Below are 13,452 nucleotides of genomic sequence, written 5' to 3' on the forward strand. Positions count from 1 at the left end.
ATGCAACTTATTTTTTTAATTAATTTTATTGTCAAAGTGATGTACAGTGGGATTACAGTAATTGTAAGGTAGTTAATACATAACTTTTCAAAGGTGTTAACCCCTCCTTCATTTTTTCTCACAGTTTTCCTTCACCTCAATACTCCTCAAAAGTTGTTCCAACATATTGTCTTGTGAGTATTGCTATTTCATTGGTTTACCCTTTGTCCTTTGTCTCACCATTTTGTTGTTCCTCTTTCCTTCCCTAATTAAGGTAAATGTATACACAATACACAGGGTACCAAAATCAAATACAGCCGGGGACAAACCATAGGGGAAAAAACCCAAAGAAAATAGAAATCACATAGTACATTAAAAACACAAACCGCTCATAAAAATCTGTTTCTATATCTTGCAGTTCATTTTGTTCAGCATCAGCTTATATAGTCATATATATGCATAACAAAGACATTGGAAAATAATAGTTTCATGGACACTATACCATGAAAACAGCATGTTAACAGTTTTTGATGGTAAAGTTGGAATTAGAATTAGTAAATTCGCGATTCTGATAAACGAATTTCAAAAGAGTTTTAAAATTATGCCAGGTAAATTTTAATTGTCCAAACTTTTTAACAACTTAGCCTATTAACGAAATTTAAAATTGCCTGGGAAAATAGGCTTTCATGCAAAGAAATCCATGGAGACTTAGCTGAGAGGGAGCAATGTGGGTGAAGATGGCTCATTTTCACACTAAAAAAACAAACCTCATAAACCTTGCTATTAATCCTATAGGTTCCCTTGAGAATTATCCTTACCCAGGACATATACTCTCACTGTGTAAAACAAGGTTGTAGTGGAATTTAAATTCAAACTTCTTTTAAAAAAAAAGACATCAAAATTTGTGAATTGACTTTAATTACCAAACAGTAATTCTCTGAAAAAGATAATTTGGGTCAAAATATTTAGAGAGAAAGTGCCCTCAACAATGAAAGAAGGTATTGGGTATACACTTTTCTGTTTATAATACTTTACACAATGTCTTTGCATGTGAAGCACTGAAACAAAAAAAAATATCTGATTGGATACCTCAAACCAATGGTTTCACATTTCTAAGTAGCTCACAAAATATAATATCCTTATTAACATGAGATAGTGAAGACTTCTCTTATTACATTAGCCAAAAAGTTTTGGAATCAGAAAAGAATTGAGCAAATTGAAAAGGTAATAAAAGGTGTTCTTAGAAGCCCTAGCTAAGCGTATTGGCTTCAGCAGTAGAGGGATTCCAAAACTTTTTGATATAGATTTTGTTAATATATTTGCTACCTAAAGTGATTTTACAGAGCCTATTTGTCTCACTACAATGTAGAACAGATTGAATGAAGACATGAACATAAATCCACAACCAAATAAAAGAGTTTAAAAAGAGAAACCATGAAGATGTAGCATTGGGGGAGGCCTTATACTCCTTCGGCTTCACTAGACTTGCAGCCAAGAAGGTATGATTAATTGGAAATCAAGCAAGAACTATGAGGAGGACATAGAACTAGGACAAAGAAGTATTGACCTTTGTAACAGACACTGTCATGCAAGTTATGGGTGATTTAACTCTATTTTTCTCCATACATCTTGTTGAGCAAAAGCAAGACCAAGAGAATGTAATCTATTGAATTAATTTTGGAAAGAATAACTTTGTTCCTGATATGTTATCTAAGGAGAGTCTTACGAGAGAAGATTAAAGTGGAGTATACATCCTCTAAGCACCTTGTTAGCAAAATATATCTTTTAGGATAGAAGTGATTGAACCAAAAAGTGGGGGAGTAATTATTTTGTGACCCTTTAGACACAAGAAGACTTTCAAGGTAAAAGAAAAAAAGTATAGCTAAATTTTTGTGATCACAGCTTCTTGGACTGGTTTTATGGAGACAAAGTTTTACATTAGAGTTTGTCCTCATTAACATAGATGTTAGGTTTTCGTGGCAACCAAATGCAAGAGTGAAGTTTAATGGACTCTCTTGGATAAGTAAACAGCATGGTAGAAAAAAATGGCAAATAATATTTAGTAAATTATTTTGGCTAATTATTTTGCCAGAACAAAGAATGAAAGATATAATTCAAAATCACTTGACTTAAAAGTATGAAGAAAGAGTAGTGAAGAGCGAGGAGAGAAAACATAAAGGACTCTTCTGTCTCCAGTGGAGTAATGGGTTCTTGATTTGTTTCTTCCATTCTATCTTCACAAGCTATCAAGCGTGCTGAGCACTGGAGTATCCATTGCAGACAAAGAGAACTCACAGTAGAAAATATTTACAGCAGATGGTGGTGATTCTTAACTTTAGACAATCTATTTAAATCTATTCAAAATTCTCTGATACCCCAAACTGCCCTCTTTGAACAACTTTGCTTGCTTTTCCCAAGACTACCCTTCATTAACTATTTAAAATTTTGAGACGTCATATTCATCCTCTCTAGAGATTGCTGTTTGTTTGTGTTTTTTGTGTGTTTTTGTTTCGTGTTTTGAAACTAAATCTCAAAAGGTTGTGCAAGTTTATTACAATAAATATGTCCATCAAATTGTCCAATATTCCTGGATCAGAGTGACTCCTTCTATCATTCTCAGCCAACCCCTTCTCCAAGATTTATTTCAGATTTACTACTTCCTTTATCATATGTGTACATTGAGTATTCTAGCTGTACTTGCCCCTCGTTCCATTTTTCATTCATTCTATGTCTTTCTTCTCTGGTTTCAACTTCCTGATAGTCATTCTGTTAAACTGTCTGTTAATAAGTTGAAAGGTTTATATACATTCCATGGAGTTTCAATCCTGCTTATACTTGAACTGATGTCAGTTTATATTTCCACAATTCGTTCATCTGCAATAACAATTTGCAAGACTGGAGACATGAAGCACCAAGACATGATTTTATTCTCATCCATTTGGAAGATTAATCTTTAGTCAACAAGAAAGTTTAAAAATGGCTTAGAATATATTCCTAACTACCAAATTTTAGAAATGGCTTTGTAAAAAGGCTTGTGATTATTTTATTTTACATGGGATAATATTTTCTACTACCTATAAGTTTTGGAAAAAGAAGAAAACTACTATGATTTACTACTATAGAGGAATATGAGAGAAATAGAAGACAGATTTTATGTTTGTCACATCTCTGATGAGTACTCATATTCATGACTTTAAGTCATATTTCTTACTATGTTAGACAGATAGGGAAAACATAAAACAACATATGATAAGGCAACTATTTGTGACTTTTTAACATGTACCTTATTAAGTGATGAAATTTACTTTATTAGCTAGTGTTTGAGTTTGAATTATGGGAGGTTGATCTATTTAACACATTCCTGGAAGGCACCTACTGAACAACACAAATGGTGGGTGGTACTATTTCTACACTTTAATGAATGGTTGAACTTGTTTGGCATTAGTGCTGGGTAAATAAATCAACTCTATTGTAACTTGCACCCTAAACTTGAAATGATTGTAATGTCACTAATTATCATCAACTTGTCAATTGTTACTTTGGTGAATATGATTTTAAAAGATTATTTGAATAGGAATCTGTTTTCAGGAGATTAAAAATAGGTTATTATTTGTTTGTGAATGATAACATTTATATACTACAGAACCAAGTTTTACTGAAGTACCAGTATTTTGAAGCATAAACGATCTTCTCAATTAATGTTTTTGTGAATTATATTTGACCTGTTAGTCAAATTTTCCTAACCTTGGTAGACCAATTATGAATCTATCATTCGTTTTTTTTTTTTTTTTTTTTTTTGGTCCGGTCGTGGGGCCTGAACTCTGGGCCTGGGTGCTGTCCCTCAGCTCTTCAGCTCAAGGCTAGCGCTCTACCACTTGAGCCACAGCGCCACTTCCGGCTTTTTTCTTTCTGCTTATGTGGTGCTGAGGAATCGAACCCAGGGCCTCGAGCGTGCAAGGCAAGCGCTCTACCACTGAGCCACCTTCCCAGCCCCATGAATCTATCATTCTAGGAACTATTTTTTTGGCCTACTTACGTTGGACTGAAATTTTTAAGTAATTATTAGGAGAGGGGTATTAAAAATAATTTGTGACATTTGTGATCTTGTTCACTCATATGGGCTGGTCATTTGTAAATTGAAAGTTTGAATTACTGTACTTTCTTTCAGATTTTGTGATCTCATATTTCATTTTAAATTGCCTTGCATTTCACAATTGCTTACTGCTAATTCCAGTGTCGTCAGGAATTGAGATGGATTTTCAATTACTTTCTGTTGGCATGTTGCATGGGCCTCGATGAGAAGTCTTGCCCTTGTTACTTGATGATGCGGATAACTGAGACCTGGGATCCTAGGATATGTGTGTCTTGCAGAAGAATAATACCTTTTAGACATCGTATCAGCAAAATTTGCATAAAATCAGTAGGAATGCTTCAGAAATATGGAGAAAAACATTTTGGAACCAGTGAGTTAAAATAATAACAGAGCAGCAGAGTAAATTCCTTTACAGATTAGAGGAAAATAACATTTTTTTTTTACAATGTGAATTCTGAAGACCAAGAACACTTAGAACGTATCACAAGTTTATACAGAAGACATTGCATTGATACTTTTCATATTCTAATATGTATATTCTAAACCTAATTATTTATATTCCAATCTATTTATTGTAATATATATCTATTTATTTTTCAAATTATCAATTAATTCTAGTAAGTTTCAATGTGTGAAATAAAATATCAGCATTTATAAATATAAAATATATAACTATATATAATATAAGAAAAAGGCACATGTTTTGCAATGTTTTGTTATGGTTAGGGTATCAAAGGCAACTGTGTTTTAATGTATTATTCCATTATTTCTACCTCAGTGTTTGGTAGAGTTGGACCTAAAGCTTTACCATTTGTAGATTTACAGCCTAGAGGCAAGAGTAAACTGTGATTAAAACATTACCAATTTAAGGCCTAATATGGAGGAGAAACATATAGATTTCTCTTGTAACTATGAAAATATTTGGTGAATGAAAGGCAGTAGTGTAAATTCCTTCCTGGTTGGATGGTAGACTAGCCAGGACATTAGTAGTAATCATGCATGTGAAAATTTTTTCACCTTTTTGGCTTTAGCCACTTTTGAAATGTTAGGTATAAAAACAATTATTTTTTGATAAAATACCTTCTAGTCTAAACGATTCTATCTTAACTGTTCATCTCTCTATGATCTCTTTTAACTAAGATTAGTTTTGTTCCAATAAGAAAATCTAGGCTGTCAGGGTAAGATATTCTGATTGGACTGTTGCTACATGGAAGAATAGTAAAGGGTCAGGTAGACATTTGTGCCAGTAAGACCTCATTTAGGAACTTTTAAGCTGCAGAAGTTTACAAGTAGCTCTTAAGCAAGACTTAATTTGAATCCATTAGCTCCACAAAGCTAACTCAGTTGATAAATAAGTACTTGAAAAGGATCACCTTTGGACCTAACTATAAAGGCTTCAAAGTATGATCAAATTTAAAATGAAAAATATTTAAAATAGTCATTGACAAAAAAATTGCAAATGTGAGCAATCGACCAAACAATATAAGTTTTTTTTCCAATATACACAGAATTTTAGAGAACTAAGATCAATAGCATTTTTAGGAACAATAAGGTTTCCTAGTTACAAAGAGTTAATCAAGGATATATGCCTGTATAAAGACTGCATCATTAACTACTTAAATTTACAGGATACTACATGCTTCAGCAGCCCTTTTACCCAAATTACAATATAGAGATTAACATGGCACTTGCACAAGCATGATATGAAAATGTGTGAAGTATTCCATATTTTTCATTCTTCAGATGCAAGAAATTAAAAACAGTTATTAAAAAATTGATTACACAAATGCAAATGTAACAATAAATGTAATTCATTGATCTGAAAGTTAGTTTGACATCAGTGTACTAAATCCTCAACTTAGAAAGGCCTTTACATAGCATAATCTTTACAAAACTTCTCAAATTAGATATCATTGTCATTTTATCCCAAAGAAATAAAATACTATATAGGCCTAGGATAAAAAGGAATCTTAATCTGTTTATATATGGAATGCTATCTGAAATAACACATTTAATAATGAACCGATATATCATAAAACAATGTAGAATTCAAAGTATTATATCCAGGAACAAATGAAATACATTTTGGACATTGTACAAACAAAATACAGATTATTTTAAAATATACTTTTTTCAGACAAGCACCAGAAATATCTTTAGTTTCTGTACTACTCATTTCAACAGATAAGTTAAAATGATTTCTGATTTAAAAAATCACAAACTCGGCAGAAATCATTATAGATGTATACAAACAAATCTTGAATATATTTTGACATCAACGTCAGGCAATTCACTTGAAAAATACGATGGAATCCATGAATTTTTAAAGTAAGATATTGCCGTTGCTTTGTATTGTGAAAATATTTTGTACGGACACAAAGATGGATTGGCATTTTTAAAATTTCAGAAACTTAACCAAACCATTATTACTTAGGAGAACAATTTTTAAAGTCTTCCACAACTTCAAAGAGGTAGTGATACATATTTATCCTTTTGGCAATATCAAATGCAGCTTCTTCCAAGTTCTTCAGACCTGGTTTCATATAATGCTTCAATAGAAGGAGATCCAGCATATCTTTGCTATTTCTATTTCAACCAGCAAGATGCAAGGGGGTCAAGAGGACTTTAGTTTGGGCAGTGGTATCTGCATCATGATGAACTAAGAAAGAAGCCACTCTGGTATTATTCCACATATAAGCACTGTGCAGGGGTGCCCAGCCATTCACAGTTATTGCATGAATATCTGCCTTGAGCCACCAATTCATGGACAATGTCAAAATGTCCACTGTAGGCTTCCTGATGAAGAGAGGTATACTCATCATCATCCGTAGTATTCACATGAGTGTTCTTTTTGGAAAGTAGTCTCTGTACTGTAGTAAGCCAATTATTTTCAGCAGCTCAAACAAAAATTTGCTTGAATACGTCTCCATTTTTTTTTGCAAATGTTACCATTCCTCACTTTTTCATTTTTTTCCTTGTCTACATCAGAATTGCCTAACCAGAGACCTTGAGTACCAGTGGGAATGAGGTACACATGTATTCCCCAATAGTTCACGTTGGTTGAACTGGTCAGAAAAATCCAGTGAAATTTCTACATCTGTTATTTCACCATGATATTTTTTCTCTTTTTCCATTTTTACTCTTCGAAATTATACTAACTGGAGAGTAGGGAATTGATAGAGAGCAGAGGAAAGGTTTTCCTCCATATTCAAAGGTATAGACTGAAAATGAGGACCAGTGGTGTCCTCATGTGCAGCTTATTCTAGGAATGAGAAAATATGAAATAATGCCTTCTATGTAAATGATTTGGGAAATGGCAGAGCAGAAAGTGAAATGATGCAACCAAAAATGTAAAAGCAAAATAAATTAGAATAATTATGGAGCAGTCATATTATCTATGAGAACCATGAAAGGGAGAGAGAAAGAGAGAGACAGATGTGCAATGACCTAGCTAGCCACAAAATCCATGCCTCTGATCAATTTATAGAGCAAACAGTTTTATTTTTTACAAGAGATGGAAATAGAATTTATGTATTTATTGAAATTAGAACATACATTTTTAATAGCCTACATATAGAGACATAGCTTTGACCAGATTACAGACAAGAATCTAAATCTCTGAAAATTCTAGTAACAGATCTGACTGAAATCAGTTAAATCACACTTTTCCTGTAAAGTGAAGGAATAGGTCCAGGCTAGGAAAGCAGCTAGAGAAGGCAGGCCGATTATATCTGGGACAAAACTTTGTGGAAAATGGTATCAAGGATTAATTACTGGTAATCCACTTGCACTGGAAGTGTGAATCTGAACTATTGCTTGCTGATTCTGAACTATTGCTTTTATCATTATATGTTCCAAGAAGAAAAGGTGAGAGGTAATTGATAGCAAAGGGTTAGTAATGAACTTTGACTTCTCATTAAGCACCTTCAATCATCAAAATCACATGAAGACAATAGAGAGGCCTACTTTTTTAGATGAAAACAAGTGTCTTTAAAAACAAGGTAATTAAGTATTCCTACAAAGGACTTCTATTTTACTACTGCATTATACAGATGTTGGGTAACAAACAATGGATCTATTAGAAAGCTCTTAAAACTCATATGTTCAATAGTGAGTTCCCTTATATTATATCATGGCATTTTTGTTTATGGTTTTAAGAAGAAATTTACTAGCTTAAATTTCTGACAGGACAATATCATCACTGTACAACTTTCTTCTATACTCTAAGTTTTAAATTACTATCTAAGTATGTGCATTAGATAGCTATAGAGGAAAAACTAGAAGCCAGACTAGTGGCTCATGTGTTTATCCTTGCTAATCAGAAAGATGAAATCTGAGGATTGTGGTTTGAAAACAGACCACGCAAAAAAAAAAGTCCATTAGATTCTGATTTGAAAGTAACCAGCAAAAGCTAGAAATGGAGCTGTGGGACAAGCAGTAAAATTCTAGGCTTGAGAAATCTAAAACAAAAAAATCAACAAATTCTGGGACAGAGCCAGGCCCTGAGATCAAGCCTGGTATTAGCACCAAACAAATGAATGAATGAATGAATGAAAATAAATTAAATGGTCACATGTGGTGAGGCAAGTAAAATGTAACACCCATGGTAAATGGATTGTGTATTATTTTGTAATAAGGCAAATTAACGTTTGTCCTAATCACTAATATTTTATTTGTACTTTTTTGTACTAAACCCTGAATTTAGCATGCAAGTATATGTGTATACATGTTCACACATGTGTGTATGTGTATATGTGTGCGTGTGGTGTTGCAATGTTGTTTGCCAATGTGGACCGTGTGAGGCTGAAGAGAGCTAACTGTGTTGCAATGTATTTATTTATCAGTGTTCTGTCATGTCATTTCTGTGGAGCCACCCTTCTGTACATTTTATTTGTCAAATAATAACATCATCATAATCAAAGCATATACAACATTAAGTTACATAAAAGAGACTACTTTCAGCTCTTATTATATGTTAGGTAAGAAGATACAGATATAATTAGGTAGCAAGTTATTTTTGTAAGATGACTGTCAGTACAAAATATGTATTTGACTTCTTAAATTGGTTATACTTTTAAGATATACTCATGGAGTGAGTTTGACTGACTTGACCAAACAGGTGTTACTCCATGGTTATTCCTGTGAAACACAAGGTGGATAAACTCTTTCCGGATTTCTGTTGAAAATAACTTTCTTTGTAACTAAGATAATCAACCCTGTATTTATTAGGTTTGAATATCCCATCATATTGACTGAAAATCAGTATTGTGGATATGCTTGTTAGATGTACCTTTCAAAAACAAACAAGCAAAAAGCATGTGTCACCTCCAGATTGTGGATGCATTTGAAGTTGTTTTGTACATGCAATGGGATCTTCACTAATGGCTTTTTTATGGGAGTAACTATCACAACTTTAACAAATAAGGCTTTTTGAATATCTTTTCCAATATAAATAACAACCCAGAGCGAGTCTTGCAAATTCTGAAAAGCCTTTGAATATTTTAGTATTATTTCAGTTTATTGACTATAGAGCTAAAGACATTTCTGAAATAAATATTGTTAAGATCTGAAGAAGTAAGTGGGTATATAGGCTTTTTTATGCATCATTTTATGAAAACCCTGTTTTTATGAACGTAAATGTAATAGAATAAAATAATGTAAGTGAATTGGGCGGCGGTTGAGCAGATTCTACTCAACCCAGCAAAAACTGACAAGAAGCAGACATCATCATCCTGCAGTTAGCAGACAAGGGACAACCCAGGAACCAAGACACGGTGTGAGTAGAAGCCTGACATCCTCATTCCTTCTCAGGGAGCAAAGGAGGGAAGGCCACCCCTTCCCCCCACTACCAGAGATCTCCATCTTTGATACTGACAAAGGCCTGGCTGAGCTGCTAGCTCCAACTCAGGCCTTGGAAGAAAACAAGAGACATTTAGCAGGTCACAGGAACCTAACCTGACTTGCTAGACTCAGCTCTACCCAGAGAAAAGTCACCCAGCCTGGGCCGAGCAAGCTCCACCAGCCCCAGGAGTGGATTTCTTCACTGGATAAACAGAACTAGAGGCTGCCCCTCCCTACAGCAGCCTTGACAATCAATTGAAATTCAGTAAACTTAAACCCTGAGAAAGGCTCTAGGCTGGGCTCTGTGAGTGCCTCACAAGCTAGTCCCTCAGTGAAAAGCTACTGTTTGCTGAAAGGCCTCAACTCTATCCAGAACCTAGCCTCATCACAGCATCTCCAAACTAGAGGAAACCTCCATCTCCCACTTTTGTGATACTCACAGCAGATCTCCCTCCCATTGAACCAGCATGGGAAGAGGATCACAAAACCCTAGGTAAAGCAGAGCATTTTTCTGCCTGCTCAAACTAACCGACTTAAGAAACCAACCAAGCCACAGGAAAATCAAACACCACAAACAGACCAGACACCAACTAGAGACTGGTTAATGACACAAGATACAGGATCTTCCCATCCCCCCCAAAAAATCAAAGAACTCTTTTTAGTATTTTATAAAATTTTTCCAAAAGCTTTTTTAAAATTTTAATTTTTAACATTAAAAAAAATTTGTTTTCTATTAAAATTTTTTCTTCCTCATAATTTTTATTTTCGGGGTATAAGTGTGTGTGCTTTTTTTTACTTGTTTTGCTTTATTTTTCTTTTTATAATTTTTTTGTTTAGCTCTACTGACCTTTTGATCCTTTTTTTTCTTTCCTTCTCATTCTTTTCACATTTTCTTCTCTTTTGTTCTTCTTAACATGACTTAATTGCTATTCTGCTCATCCTCAGATATACCCATAGTCGATTATTAGACCTTATCACCTATTGTGTACATACTTAATCCAGAAATTCATTACTCAATTCAAAACCTTTAGACTTAAATTCCTTAATACCAGTACTACTTCTTTATATGTATATAATATTTTAAGCATTTCTATTTTTACGTTTTTGACGTCTCCTTTCTATCCCTACCTTTATCTTATCTTATACAAATTCTTCTTTGAATATTATGTTTGTATTTTGCATAATTTTTAAGTTTTTAAGTGTTTCACTTTTTAATTTTTAATATTTGTTCTTCTATTTTTTTCTTGTCTCATTTTTTCTTTCTTTTTATCTTTTTTTCTCTCTCTCTACTATCATTCTATTCAACCTATTTCCCGCTATGAGATTAGGACTTAGTTAAATTAACTCACCCTCTGCCTTTCCACATCCCTGTATTCCTATTTTTACCAATATCTCTCCCTAAACCTGATAATTTCTGGTTTGCCAAATTCTTCTTTGTGGTTTGTAGTCCATTAATACATAGTTGTTTGATGTTGAATAGATATATCTGTTGAACTAGAGTGTATCTTCAGACTTTTGGTGGTGCATCTACAGACTTTGTTTGATGTTTACCTTAAGATAGAGTTCTAGCACAACCTGGTGTTACTTTCATCCAAAAAGGGCAGGGCAAGCCGTAAAAACACGGGAAAAATGGCAAGTCCGGGTACCCTACTCCCACTCATGATACTCGGGGGACAGAACAGATAATTAATAATCCATTGGAGAATTCCCAGAAAGCTCTACAAACACTACTGGTAAACATGGGCAATGAAAAGATTGAAAACCTGCAAAGGACTCTGAATGTACATGATAGGGAGAGAGATGAGGCAAACCAAAGTTCAATACAGGAATATCATGAGCGTGAGGAAGCTACTCAAAGATTGATACAAGAATTGCTTGAGTAGCTTGAGAACACACAAAGAGAAATAAAGGAATGGCATGAGCAGGCTGAGACCAGTCAAAGAGATAGACAGGAACTGGGGGAGCTGGCCAAGAACAGAAAAAGAGAAAGTCAGGAATGGAGTGAGCAGGCTAAAAATACTCAAAGAGAGCAACAGGAATCTCTTAATGTGAGGAAGCTAATAAAAGAGTAATAAAGAAATTGAGAGAGCAGTGTTGGTGTGAGCTCTGCATTGAAGGCCTTGTAAAATTCCGCTGTAAAACCATCTTGTCCTAGACTTTTCTTAGCTGGGAGGCCTCTTATTGCTGTTTCTATTTCAGTGCTTGATATGGGCCTGTTAAGATGGTTTAACTCATCTTGGTTTAGTTTTGGCATGTCAATATTTGCTTGGAAAAGGTCCATTTCTGTCAAGTTCTCAAACTTATTAGCATAAAGTTTTGAAAAGTATTCCCTAATAATGTTATGAATCTTGGTTGTTTCCGTGGTGATGTGTCCATTCTCATCTCTGAGTTTATTTATTTAGGTGTGTTCTCTTCTTTTTCTGATAAGATTCGCTAAGGGTCTGTCAATTTTGTTAATTTTTTCGAAGAACCAACTCTTTGTTTTGTTGATTCTTTCTATAGTTTTCTTGGATTCTAATTCATTCAATTCTGATTTAATTTTAATTATTTATTTCTCTCTACTTGATTGGGGTTTATCTTGCTGCTCTTTTTCAAGGAGGTTTAGATGTGTGATTAAATTTTTGGTTTCAGATCTCTCCAATTTGTTGATGTAGGAGCTCAGAGCTATAAAATTGCCTCTGAGTACTGCCTTTGCTGTGTCTCAGAAGAGCTGGTAATTTGTGTGTTCATTTTTGTTGAATAGCATGAGCATTTGAATTTCCGTTCTAATCTCTTCCATGACCCACTCGGGATTCAGCAGTTTGTTGTTCAGCCTCCATGTGATACCGGACTTTCTTTGGTGGCTTTTGGTCTTGAGTTCTAATTATATTCCCTTGTGGTCAGAGAGAATGCAAGGTATAACTTCAATGTTTCTGAATTTAGACAAGTTTGCTTTGTGGCCTAAAATGTGGTCTATTTTAGAAAATGTTCCATGTGCTGCTGAGAAAAACGTGTATTCTGATGCTGCTGGGTGAAATGTTCGGTAGATGTCTGTTAAATCTAGTTGATCTATGCAGCTGTTTAGATCTGCGGTTTCTCTGTTGAGTTTTTGCCGAGTTGATCTATCTAGTGGGGAGAGTGGTGTGTTAAAATGCCCAACAATTAATGTCTTTGGATCTATGTGGGATTTGAGGGAAAGTAGTGTTACTTGGATAAATTTGGGTGCTCCTTTAATTGGCGAATATATATTGAGAATTGGAATATCCTCCTGAAGGAGAGATCCCTTAATTAGTTTGTAGCGACCTTCTTTATCTCTTCTCACGAATTTTAATTTGAAGTCTATTTTATCTGATATTAGGATTGCAACTCTCGCCTATTTATGGGGGACGTTGGCTTGGTAGATTTTGTTCTAGCCTTTAACATTGAAAATGTGTTTGTTTTTCTGGGCAAGATGTGATTCCTGAAGGTAGAAAATAGAAGGGTCTTGTTTTTTAATCCAATTAGACAGTCTATGTCGCTTAATTGGAAAGTTTAGTCCGTTAATATTGAGAGATAGGACT

The 13,452-nt window shown here is 34.2% G+C and overlaps 1 pseudogene; it reads left to right on the top strand.

The window, feature by feature from the left end:
* Positions 1–5,708: 5,708 nt before the first annotated feature.
* On the top strand, positions 5,709–5,805 carry LOC122125972 (annotated as a pseudogene).
* Positions 5,806–13,452: the final 7,647 nt, after the last annotated feature.

Source organism: Dipodomys spectabilis, unplaced genomic scaffold, assembly GCF_019054845.1.
Source record: "Dipodomys spectabilis isolate Male_0828 unplaced genomic scaffold, ASM1905484v1 ptg000268l, whole genome shotgun sequence".
Classification (NCBI taxonomy): Eukaryota; Metazoa; Chordata; class Mammalia; order Rodentia; family Heteromyidae; genus Dipodomys; species Dipodomys spectabilis.